Source organism: Camellia sinensis, chromosome 2 (assembly GCF_055761805.1).
Source record: "Camellia sinensis isolate YWXY chromosome 2, ASM5576180v1, whole genome shotgun sequence".
Lineage (NCBI taxonomy): Eukaryota > Viridiplantae > Streptophyta > Magnoliopsida > Ericales > Theaceae > Camellia > Camellia sinensis.
Genome location: NC_138962.1, coordinates 220,064,813 through 220,077,458, shown reverse-complemented (window position 1 = coordinate 220,077,458; position 12,646 = coordinate 220,064,813).

Sequence of the window (12,646 nt, the reverse complement as noted above, 5' to 3'; positions counted from 1 at the left end):
TGAACAATTTATTTTCGAGCATGTTGTAAACTGATATTAGGCTTATTTTGAGCCCCTCTTCCACATTGAAGAAGGGCTCAACACCATTTGGGACTTCCATGTTGTACCTACCTTTATACTCCTCTTTTCTTCCCCATTCTTGCATGCAATGGCAGCCTACCATGCTTTTGTTTTTGATCTTTTTACAGTTCTGAAAAAGTCCTTATTTTGGTCCATTCTTCATTTTTCATTTAGGTCCTTTCATGGTTTGAGACCTCCATAGGTCACTTCATGTTATATCCCTCTTTTATTCCCCATTCTTGCATGTTTAGTTAGCCTACCATGCTTTTGTTTTTGGCCATTTTACAGTTCTGGAAAAGTGCTTATTTTGGTCCATTCTACATGTTTTATTAAGGGTCTTTGGCTGTTTGGTGATTATTTTGTATACTTCATGTTGTAGCCACTTTTGAGCCTAATTTTGCATCACACTTTTAGCATGTTTGTATACTGATTTGAGGTCTGCCATATACTGTAAATATTCATATTTTTGGTCCCTCTTCAGTGTTGTAGAATGAAATTTTTCAGTTTGGGTTTTTCTTGTATCACTTGCTTCATTACCCCTCTTTTGGCCCCTATTCTTGCATGCTATTTTTACCATACCTATGCTTGCTGTTTGGCCATGTTTATAAATGTGAAAGTGCCTTTTTTGGGACTTTCTAGCTTCTGTCTTTGCATTGCGTGTCCATATTGTGCATGTTTGGCATAGCTATAGGCCATTTCGGGTGCCTAATGTTGCATTTCGGGACGATTCCTTGCATTTGGTATCATTTCGCTTCATTTCGGGACTGTTTCCCCCCATATTTTGTTGCTGAAATTCTGTTAGAATGATTGCCATCCATTCCATGTCATTTCATCACATTCCGCCATCGCCTCGGTTTGCGTGCCCGTGTGCACGCATTTCGAGGCACCTCGTTTTTACCTACCGGCATCCTATGTGGGTGTGGCTGAGGCTCACTCATGTTGGTATAAGCCCATATCATGTTTTCATATCATTTCATCACATTTTGCCACTGTCTTGGTTCGCGTGCCCGTGTGCGCGCATTTCGAGGCACTTCATTTTTATCCGACGGCATCCTATGTGAGTGTGGCTGAGGCTCACTCATGTTGGTATAAGCCCATATCATGTTTCCATGTCATTTGCATTGCGTATGCCATTGCCTCGGTTTGCGTGCCCGTGTGCACGCATTTCGAGGCACTTCTTTTTCATCAACCGGCTTCTTATGTGAGTGCGGCTGAGGTTCCCTCATGTTAGTATAAGTCCATGTTTTGTTTTCCATGCCATTTTAGTCATTTTCATAGCATTTTACCATTACCTCGGTTTGCGTGCCCATGTGCACGCATTTCGAGGCATCTCATTTTCATAGCACTTTACCATTGCCTCGGTTTGCGTGCCTGTGTGCACGCATTTTGAGGCATCTCATTTTCATAGCACTTTACCATTGCCTCGGTTTGCGTGCCCGTGTGCACGTATTTCAAGGCGTCTCATTTTCATTGCATTCATGTATCATCTCGGTTTGCGTGCCCATGTGCACACATTTCGAGGCATCTGGGTTTGCGTGCCTGTGTGCATGCATTTCGAGGCATTTCATTTCCATAGCATTGTATATGTTAGGATTGTATCTTAGTTGCATTTCACGCATATCATGCATATTGCATCATGTCCGGAATAAGAGTTAGCTCGGGCACGGGAAACGAGGTACATTTCGTACTCCGAGTGACGGAATGTGTCTCAATTCCCCAGTCACCGACGCTCCGGATTATCCATGATGGAGTTAGGTTTTAGTTGTAGTTTCATGTGCATTCATTCTATATTGAGTTGTGCATTTCGATTCCTCGGCCATCATGCCTCGGTATGCGTGATTGGTGGCACGAGGATCGAGACATGCATATATCTGTGCAAATACATTGCTATGCCCCTTTCCTGCTCTCTGTTGCAGCAAAATCAGGAATCAGCAACTTTTTGGGGCTTGGCACGCATTTCAAGAACAGGTGTAAACAGAGGCTAATTGGGACATTCCGGTGGATTTCTGCGCAAGACAATCCGGACAGGCATCATCCATCAGAAGCAAGGCGGTCCCTGGCCTGCATGCCAGTTTCATTTACTTTCTTAGTTAATTCATTAATTAATTAGGATTTTGTAATATTTTGGACTGTAATATTCTTTTACTCGGGACTGTAATATTCGGACTGTATTATTTATTCGGACCCTCCGAGTGAGGGCACAACTGTAATAAGTGTGCGTGAGTGTGTTGTATGTCTTCCAACCCCACGTCTTTCTCCCTTTTATTTATCCGCTTATGATGGTTAGATTAGGGCATATTTCAATTAGCATACAGTATGACAGCATGTTTGCATCATTCATCTGTATTGCATGCATCGGGCTCGGCGCATCATACTAACTGCATTGAATTTTCAATTCCAAATTGAATACATGTTAGCTGTATCATTCCATATGCCATGTTTAGAATAGCCGAGCCTACTATAGGTTGCATTTTTGCATGTGTTGCATTAAGCATTTTTGTATACTTAGGATCATGCATGATTTCTAATGTGGTTTCTATTTTGGCTTGGAGTACTCGGTAAGCTTTATGCTTTAGCATCCTTGCATGCGTGTGAGCGCTGCCATGAATAGCATGCTTACCATGAGGCTATGTGCTCATCTGATATACCTGCCTGAATGCCTGTGGGTGAAGGTTGGGTTATCTGAATTGGAATAAATCATCAAATGTTTCAAGCCTACCTGCGGGTAGCAAACCATTTTCAAAAACAAGCATGAAATGTTTTGTTCCAATTTGGGCGACCCGGTCTATACTTATATGCTGTGAGCATCACATAGTAACCTAGGCTAATAACCGGAATAAGAACTCACAATGTTTTCAAAAATTGATATCATGGTTAGTAGAGGCCGGTCTATGACCGGGCGAGCGGGGGTGCTCACGAAGTGACCTTCCCCAATCGTACCCAAGTTCCCGAGCCGAGGCAACTTTGGTGATGACGGACACGTGGCCTTTTGGCACCGAGTCAGGGTTTCCTAAATTTCCCAAAATAAAATATTTAGGTGGCGACTCTGTATCTGGCAAAGCAGTCCATGTTTGGCACTACTTTTTCAAAAATCAGTTTCTCAAAATGATTTGCCGGATTTGGACTCTTTGGTTCAGATTAAGAACCGCGACATTCAAGAGTCCGAGCTGTAGTGACCCCAAATGAACAGAACGGGAGCTAACCCTCCCGGGGCGTTCGGGGGACGTCTACAGTAATGTTTGTAGTGAATTGTATGTAACCGTAAGTTTGTGAATAAAACAACAAATGTTCCCTTGTACTATTGTCGTTATTTCTTCTGAGTTGTAAATTTGGAAATAATGACAGTGGCAAAGCAGGATTTCTGAAGAAAGGTTGTAAAAGTAAGACTTGTGCATGAATTATGAAACTTGCCAACAGGTTGTGATGTAAAGAGTTTTTAGAAATGGGCAGCCAGCCTAACTTGTGAGAAAACCATGATGCAAGAAGCGTTAAAAAGAGGGAACAAAATAGGCTTGGATGACTATGAGCTTGGATTTTAAATGAATTAAAAATGTGAAGTTAAAACTGTAATAAATGTTAAAAGACGTTATAGTATGGACCTGGATTTGAACTGAATATGGACTCGAATTATTCATTTGTGCTTAGTCTGGCTGAGGCTTTAATTCACTCAGTCTGGCTGAGCCCTTCATGCTCAATTTGGCTGAGGCTTTAATTAACTTAGTCTGACTGAGCCTTTCATGCTCAGTCTGACTAAGGCTTTAATTAACTCTGTTTAACAAGGCGTTATTGAAACACAACACAGATAACGGAGCCATAAAACCATTGTCTTTTAAGGCATAGCCTATTGATCACAAGTTTACACCATGTATGAAGAGGACAAGAATAACCAAATGTGTAGATGGTCAAAAAGCACATACAACAAATGATCAATACAAAAATAAGACATGACACATTACCCTTCAAGTGCTCGGCGTTCCATGGGTGGGGGAGGTCTCGGCCTTCCGTGTCCTGGATTCTATAGGTGCCCGGGCGAGGTCTGGCCTTAACAATGTAAGGTCTTTCCCACTTGGCTGCTAGCTTGCCCTCGGCAGGACTTTTGGTGGCAAGAATTACTTCGCGCAAAACTAGGTCGCCAACTGCGAATTCCTTCGGCCGGACTCTACGGTTGTAGTGTGCTCTCATTTTCTGTTGATATGAGGCTCTCCTGACGGCAACTGTCTCTTAGAGCTCTTCAATCAGGTCTATGTCAGCCCAACGTAGGTCTTCGGTTAGTTCTGGGTCTTGGTGCCGAATCCTCGGGGTTGGCAGGCCGATTTCCACTGGGATGACTTCCTCAGCGCTGTATGTTAACGAAAGGAGTTCTCCCCAGTAGGGGCTCGGGCGGTGGTGCAATAGGCCCAGAGTACGTTTGGCAGTTCCTCAACTCAGATTCCCTTGGCGGCTTCCAACTTGGTTTTGATGATTTTCAAGAGAGACCGGTTGGTGACCTCGACTTGCCCATTGGCTTGGGGATGGTCTGGGGAAGAGAAGCACGGCTGAATATGGAGCTTTGCATAAAATTTCTTGAACTTGGCATTGTCGAATTGCTTGCCGCTGTTTGAGACGATGACTTGGGAGATTCCAAATTGGCATACAATCGACTGCCAGATGAATCTAGTTGTGTTACGTTTGGTGATTGTAGCGAGGGGTTCCGCCTCCACCCATTTGGTGAAGTAATCAATGGCGACCACAGCGAACTTGGTTTGGCCCCTACCAGTGGGCAATGGACCGACCAAGTCTATGCCTCACTTGGCAAAGGGGTATGGACTGCTGAGCGTAATCAGTTTTGTCGGCGGAGCATGAGAGATGTTGGCGAAGCACTAACACTTGTCGCACTTAAACATGAACTTAGTGGCATCTTGGTTGAGAGTAGGCTAGAAGTAACCGGTGCAAAGTATTTTATGGGCTAGTGACCTGGCACCCGAATGATTACCACATACACCCTCGTGGACTTTCCTTATCACGTAGGTCTCTTGAGCAGGACTGAGGCATCTCAGGTATGGGCGCGAAAAACCACATTTGTACAAGAGGCCGCTGATAAGAATATAGTTGGACGACCGGGCCCTGACTTTAGCGGCCTGCTGTTTGTCGTTTGGCAATTCCCCATTTGTCAAAAATAGAAAGATGTCTGCCGTCTATGGAATAGGTTCATTTTGGAGGAAGTGGACTTGCTGTTGGTTTAGGGAAATGGCAGGATGGGCTAGGTATTCAAGGCAGACGCCATGGCTGAGGTCTAACTGGTCAGCAAAAGCTAATTGAGTCATTTTATCTGCCTTGGAGTTTTTCGTTCAAGGGATGTGCTTGATGTGGAAAATGTTAAAGAGGCGAACAATGGGGAGTGCAATATCTTTGTAAGCCTGCATTGTGTCTTCCTTGGCCTCGAATTCCCCTGTAAATTGTCCGACGATGAGCTGGGAATCACTGAACACCTGGATATGGCTTACGCCAATGTCTTTGGTTAGGCAGAGGCCTACTATCAATGCTTCATATTCAGCCTCATTATTGCTCACGTCGAACAAGAAACAGAGAGCGCACTTGAAATAACCACCCTCGGGGGCGGTGAGGATGAGACCAGCCCCACTGCCTTCTTTGCGGGATGATCCATTGACATTGAGGGTCCAAGAGTGGGGGTCTTTTGCCTCAGTGTTGAATTGCTTGGGCAAGGGGGCCGTGGCTGGAGGAGGATTAGTGAATTCCAAGATAAAATCAGCGACAGCCTGCCCTTTGATCGCTGTTCGAGGTTGGTAGGAGATGCCAAATTGGCTGAGCTCAACTGACCATTGCATACGTCGGTCGGACAACTCTGGTTGTTGCATTATCTTCTTCAAAAGTTGGTCAGTGAGGACGACAATGGGGTGGGCCTAGAAGTAAGGTCGGAGTCGTCTTTAGGCTATGACTAGGGCTAGGGCCATCTTTTCAAGCAATGGGTAGTTTGTTCTGCTCCCCTAAGAGCCCGACTAATGTAGTAGACCGGACGCTGGACAGAGTTGTCTTCCCTGATGAGGGCTGCACTGACTGCGGTGTTCGATACGACTAAGTAGAGAAAAATGGGCACACCCGCGATCGCCTGAGGAAGTAGAGGGGTTGGCCATGCACTACTTTAATTGCTGAAAGGCTTCTTTGGATTCTGCCGTCCACTCAAAAGCCTGCCGAAGGACTTTGAAAAAAGGAAGGCACTTGTTTGTTGCGCGGGAAATAAAATGATTGAGGGTGGCGACTCTGCTCGGAATCCTTTGAACCTCTCTAACTATTCTGGGTGACTGCATCTCTATCAAAGCCTTGATCTTTTCGGGGTTAGCTTCGATACCTCGTTGACTGACCATGAAACCTAGGAATTTCCCAGATCCGACGCCGAATGCGCATTTCTCCGAATTCAGCTTCATTTGATACTTACGCAGAGTGTCGAAGGTCTCCTGCAGGTCTGCCAGATGATCAGAGGAGAGTTTGCTCTTGACAAGCATGTCGTCAACGTACACTTCCATGTTCCGATCTATCTGGTGATGAAAAACGGCATTGACTAACCGTTGGTAAGTTGCTCCGGCATTTTTCAGCCCGAATGGCATGACACGATAGTGGTAAGTCCCCCGGTCAGTTATGAAAGAGGTGTGTTCCTGGTCCGATGAGTGCATCAGAATTTGATTGTAGCCAGAGAAAGCGTCCATGAAGCTGAGCATTTGATGTCCGGCTGTGGCATCGACAAGTAAATCTATGCGAGGAAGGGGATAACTATCTTTGGGGCAAGCTCGGTTAAGGTCGGAGTAATCGACATAAAGTCACCATTTACCGTTGTTTTTACGAACCAGGACATATTTGACAGCCATCTGGGGTAGTTCACGTTTTTGATAAACTGTGCCTCAAGGAGTTTATCTACTTTAGAAACAATAAGAGTGTTGTGTTCCGGGTGAAAAATGCGCTGCTTCTGGCAGAAGGGTCGAAAATGGGACTCAATGCTGAGACGATGAGTGATGAAGGATGGATCAATACCCGGTATATCGGAGTAGGTCCAGGCGAACACGTCATTGTGTTCAATCAGGAGGGCCGTCAGGTCAGCCTTGGCTTGAGAGGATAGTTGGCTGTCGATCTTGGCAGTTTTTGTCGGGTTGGTAGGGTCGATGAGGACCTCGACAAGCTCTTCCACTAGTTCCCCTCTGACCAACTCGTCTTCGTCTCTGACGTCGAGTCCTTTAATGATCATAGCGTCCTTTAGCTTGACCTCTTTAAGTGAAGCGACGTAACATTCTCTGTCTACGGTCTGTTCTCCTCTCACAGTGCCGACCCCAAGGTCGGTAAAGAATTTTACGACTAGATAGAAAGTGGAGGTGACAGCTTGAAAAGCATTTAGAGCGGTGCGGCCGAGGATAATGTTGTAAGCAGAGGGACAGTCGACGACGAGGAAAGTGAGCAACTTTGTGGTCTGTCGCGGTATTCTCAAATGGTGATGGGAAGATTGATGGAGCCTATAGAGGTCACCCGGCCTCCAGTAAAGCCATCCAGTGGGGTTTGGAGAGGGAACAAACTTTCTTCCCCGACCTTGAGCTAGCGATAGGCGTTTAGGAAGATGATGTCTGAAGAGCTATCGTTGTCGACGAGAACCCGTCTGACTTTGTAATTGGAGAGGAGGACAGAGATGATGAAGAGGTCGTCGTGGGGGTAACGGATGTCTGTGCAGTCAGCCTCCGTAAAGGTAATGGGCTCATCTACTGCTTGGGGTGTTTGGAAGGGCTGTCCAATGTGACAACTTCTTTCTCTGAGCCCTGTCTTATTTTCCTGAGTTTTGCCCGTTGAGCCGAATGGGATGGTCCTCCACAAGCAAGCCTCTAGCAATAACTCTGATCTCTCCAACCGGGGGGGCGGGGTTGCCTTGGGCCCGGGGTGGCTGTGGCGGTCGATCACGGCCTTGGTTAGGTTGTGCGTGTTGTCGAGGAGGGGTGCACCGGTGGTTGTGTTTGGTAGGTTTAGTCCTTTGCTTTTGCTGAGGGCGGGCTGCCGTGAACTGACTAAGACGCCTCTAGCGTATCAAGCCCTCGACCTGGTCTTTGAGGTTAACACACTCCTCGGTATTATGGTCGTGGTCCTGATGAAAGCGGCAGTATTTGGATTGGTCTCATCGGTTGGAAGGAGACCACGACGGTTGGGGCCATTTCAAGGGATAATCTTATTAGATCTGATTCAGGACTTGTTCCATGGGGAAATTGAGGGGGGTGTATTGTTCGAACCGGCCGGGCGGTCGGGTAGGTGCTGACCGGTCGGCTCGGGCAGGTCGGTCGGTATACTAAGTTGTTTGGTGAGTGTACTGGGTGTTTCTGGTTTCAGAGTCCTTTTTCTTCTCTCTGGGGGTCGGGTTTTTGGTTGTAGGGCCTTGCCGGGCGGCTAGGGAATCTTCAGCGTTCATGTATTTTTGGGCTTTAGAAAGTAGGGTTGCCATGGAGGTCGAGGGGTTTTTGGAGAAAGAAAAATAGAAATCAGATAATCGTAGACCAGCTATGAAAGCCGTGAGAATGACCTTGTCGTCGTTTTTCGCTACCTACAGGGCTTCGGTATTGAAGCGGGTGACGAAGCTGCGCAGCGACTCCCCCTCGGTCTGACGGATGTTGAGGAGTTGGGTTGCCGGACGCCACTGGCGCTGGGCACCAATGAAATGGCTGAGAAATGAGTCACTTAGGTGCTGGAAAGTAGAGACAGAGTCTGCCGACAATTGACTAAACTAGAGTCGAGCCGATCCCTTAAGCGTTACGGGGAAAGTCCGACACATGATCTCGTCAGGGAATGCATGGAGGACCATGAGGGTCCTGTAAGTTTCCAAATGGTCGACTGAGTCTGTTGTGCCGTCAAAAAAGTCGAGCGAGGGCATTTTGAACTTAGGAGGTAAGGGTTTGTCTTGATAGAGGCAACGAACGGTGAGTTGGCTGTGGTGGGGGGTTTATTCTGTATGTTCTGTATGACTCCCTGAAACTAGAGCTTCATGGCTCGGAGTTCTGCATCCCAGAGAGAAACGTTGTCACCACCGGAATGTAGCGGATGTTGGACACTACTGGCCTCCCCCTCGAGAGCTGTTGCTTGGATTGGTGGATGTGGGACTCGAGGTGGCAGGTTCATATCTGGGGGAGGGGGTTGCAAGCCTTCTAAGTTGGATGGGTGGGGCTGTTGGATAGGATGGCTCGGAGTTCGTTCTTGGTTGGGTGGGATATCTTGAGGTGGTGGCGGGGGCATAGGAAAGTTTTTCTAAAGTAAAGCATTGATCAGGGCTTGGTTTTGTTCGGCTAAGCGGTTAATGCTATTGGTGAGTTCCGTAAAATACTGCGGTGGGTTGTTTGGGTTAGGAGGGTCGGCTTGGGGGTCGGTAACGTTGTGTTAAGAAGTCATGGATCTAGTTGTGACCATCCACCTTGGTGGGTGGCAGGTAAGGATGATCAGGAGTGGGTCTCCAGCGACAATGAACACAGTTACCAGACGGAGCAAAAAGATTCCCACAGACGGCGCCAATTGATGATGCTCTCGTTATTAGATGCTCTAAATGGAATAGGTCGGAATGATCCACGCTTCCCAAGTCGTTGTCCAAGGGTTGAACCCACAGAGAATACCTGCAAAAGTGTTCAACGGGGAACGGGGAGTCTCCCAGCGAACCCTCCAATGAGCAAGTTGGAGAGGTGAAGGAGATGAAGATGTAGGGATAGTAATGGTGATAGAGAACTCAACCTTTTCTTTGTCTTAGGAGCCTGCTTATATCTTTTGCTCATCATTTCGTTGTCCACTCCGAGCTGTCACATTGGCCAAAAGTCTATGTTTTAGCTTGCCTTGTTCATGGTGAGGCCGTCCTGTTCCAATGTGAGGGGTTATCGTAATAAATGTTGTAGGGAAGCTCATTAATGGCTGATGTGTGGTGTAATAACTCTGCATGATCTTTGTCTGCTGATGTGGCTGGCTCTTTACTTGCCAAGTGTTTAGATGTCATTGGTGCTTGGTGTAATGCTAGGTTTTGGGAATGTTGGGCTTTAGTATTTGAATCATGGATTGGGCCTTAAGTGGTGGGCCACATCCTTTATGGGCTTACTCATGTCATAGTTAATTATTTAATTTTATATGTTATATATTATATTTAAAATTAACTTCTTATGGTCTAGATATATATATATATATATATATGGAAGAATTTCAAATAAATGAAATTTTATAAAAATAAATTTCAATTAATGAAGGTATAAAATTAATTTACATAATTGAATGTACAAATTAATTGCACTTTCATTATTTTGTAATTATTTATTCACTATTCACATTTTTAATATTCTTCCTATATATATTCTTAATAAATTATAAAATTAATGATTTAAATTTATTTTCAGAGATAAAATAGAAATGATTGATAGTGTATAAATTTTTAGTGAGGAGATTAGTAAAATTATGTTTGTTTTGATGATAGTTATTAGTGTATGGATTCTGATATTAAATAAATATTGATCATACTGTTGATCCCTAGAGGGCGAGTCGGGCTGACCCACGCTTCCAACACTATTCACCAGTCGCTAAACTCACTAGAGTACCTGCAGAAATGCCCAACGGGGAATGGGAGTCCCCCAGCAGACCCTCCGACGATTGAGTTAGAAGAGAGAGAGAGAAAGAGAGATAGATTGATAGTGTGTAGAGAGAAAGAGTAAGAATAGAGAACTTAACCTTTTTTTTCTGTCTTGGAAGCCTTTTTATACCCTTTGTCTATCATTTCCTTGTCTATTCCGACCTGTCATGCTGACCGAAAGTCTATACTCTAGCTTGTATTGTTTATGGTGAGGCTGCCTGTTCTGTCACGAACGGTTACTGCATTTAATGCTGCATGATCCTCATTAATGGCTGATGTGTGGTGTAATAACTCTGCCGGATCTTTGTCTGCTTACGTGACTGGTTCCTTGTTTTACACGTGTATAGATGCCATTGGTTCCTAATTCAACTCTAGGTTCTCAAGGGTGTTGGGCTTTAGTGCTTGAGTTGTGAATTAGGCTCTAAGTGGTGGGCCAAAGCCTTTTGTGGGCCCACTGATGTCAGTAGTCCCCCATTCCCAAGTGTAGCTTCAGTCCAACAAAGGGAATAAGAATAAGGATGGAGAGTGTGCGGGGCCGAGTGAGAGAGCCGAGTGAGAGGAGAGCCGACCGTAAAGGGGGGCTGAATGAGAGAACTGACCGTGAGGAGAGCCAATCACGGAGTGGGCCGAGCGAGAGAACCGACCGAGAGGAGAGCCGACCTCGGAGGAGGCCGAGCGAGAGGAGAGTCGGTCGCAAAGGGGGCCGAATGAGAGGTGGTGGCGGCGCGCGGGGCTCGAGGAGTGATGAAAGCACGTGATGAAGTGGAATAGATGGGGAAGGGAAAAAGAGAGGTGAATCATGGCTGTACACGTGGCATGATCCAGTGGTAAGGGAGGTGATGCGTTAGCAGGAAGTGAAGGGTTAGAACTAGGATGGGACGTGGGAAGGGCGGGGTTGGAAACTTTCGAAATTTTCAAACTGGCGAAATTTAATCTCGATCCTTGGAATATAAGCATACTATGGGCATTTGGTGTCATTTGTTTTACATATCTCTTTGCAAAAAATCAATACATCCCAGAGTTGAGCTCCTTTGTTTCGTGTGACACGCTCCTCCAACACTTTGCGAACTTCCTCACGCCGGCGTCCGAAACAATACATAGAAACGTAGAAGAGATGGCTCAAGACGAAGTGCCAGCCATAAGGATAGAGGCATTGGGTGAGGACGATGCGGTGGAGTTAGCGGAGCAATATAGGATGGAGAAGAGGGAGGAAAGGGGGGGAGCAAGTAGCGCGAGCCCGGCCGTCTACCATGATCGTGCCCGCAAGGCCGATTAGCCAAGTGGAAACTGACCACTAGCACACCAAGGCCGACAAGTCGACGTTTATGGCAGATGAGTTGGAGGAGGTACGTAGGAAGTACCAGATTCTGGCAGAGATAGAGTTGAAGTTGTCCATGTCTAAGGAGAGGGCGTCAGATGCACGTCCGATGGAGTTTATGTTGTACAAGAAAGTGTTGCAGGGGGGGTCTGAGGTTGCCGCTCCCATAAATAGTCGTAGACGTGTTGAACCGTTTGGAGGTAGCGCCAGGGCAATTGATGCCCAACGCATGGAAAATATTATTGGCCTATGCGATCGCATAGCCACAGGCGACCGGGGGAGTAATGATGGCAGTAGAGGAGTTCTTTTCATGCTACAAGGCCTCTGGTCAAAAAGAAACATAGGTGACCTTGCAGGCGGCGGCGGGTAGAGGGTTAGTGGCAGGTTTACCATCGTCGGTGAAGGGGTGAAGATCGAGGTGGTTCTATGTATTAGCGAATGGGGGGAGGGGGGTGCGCACAACGTGAAAAGTTCCCATGAAGTCAGTGGAGCCAAGGCTGGAGGAAGAAGCTGGGAATAGGGTAAAGCGGGTGAAGAAGTGGAGGGAGAAGGAGTGTGTGAAGTGGGATGACCTTATCCGACCTTATTCGCCTTTAGTCTAGGACTGCAGCCGATCGAGGAGGATCTTGCATTGGAGGAGTTGGAGGCTCTGAGAA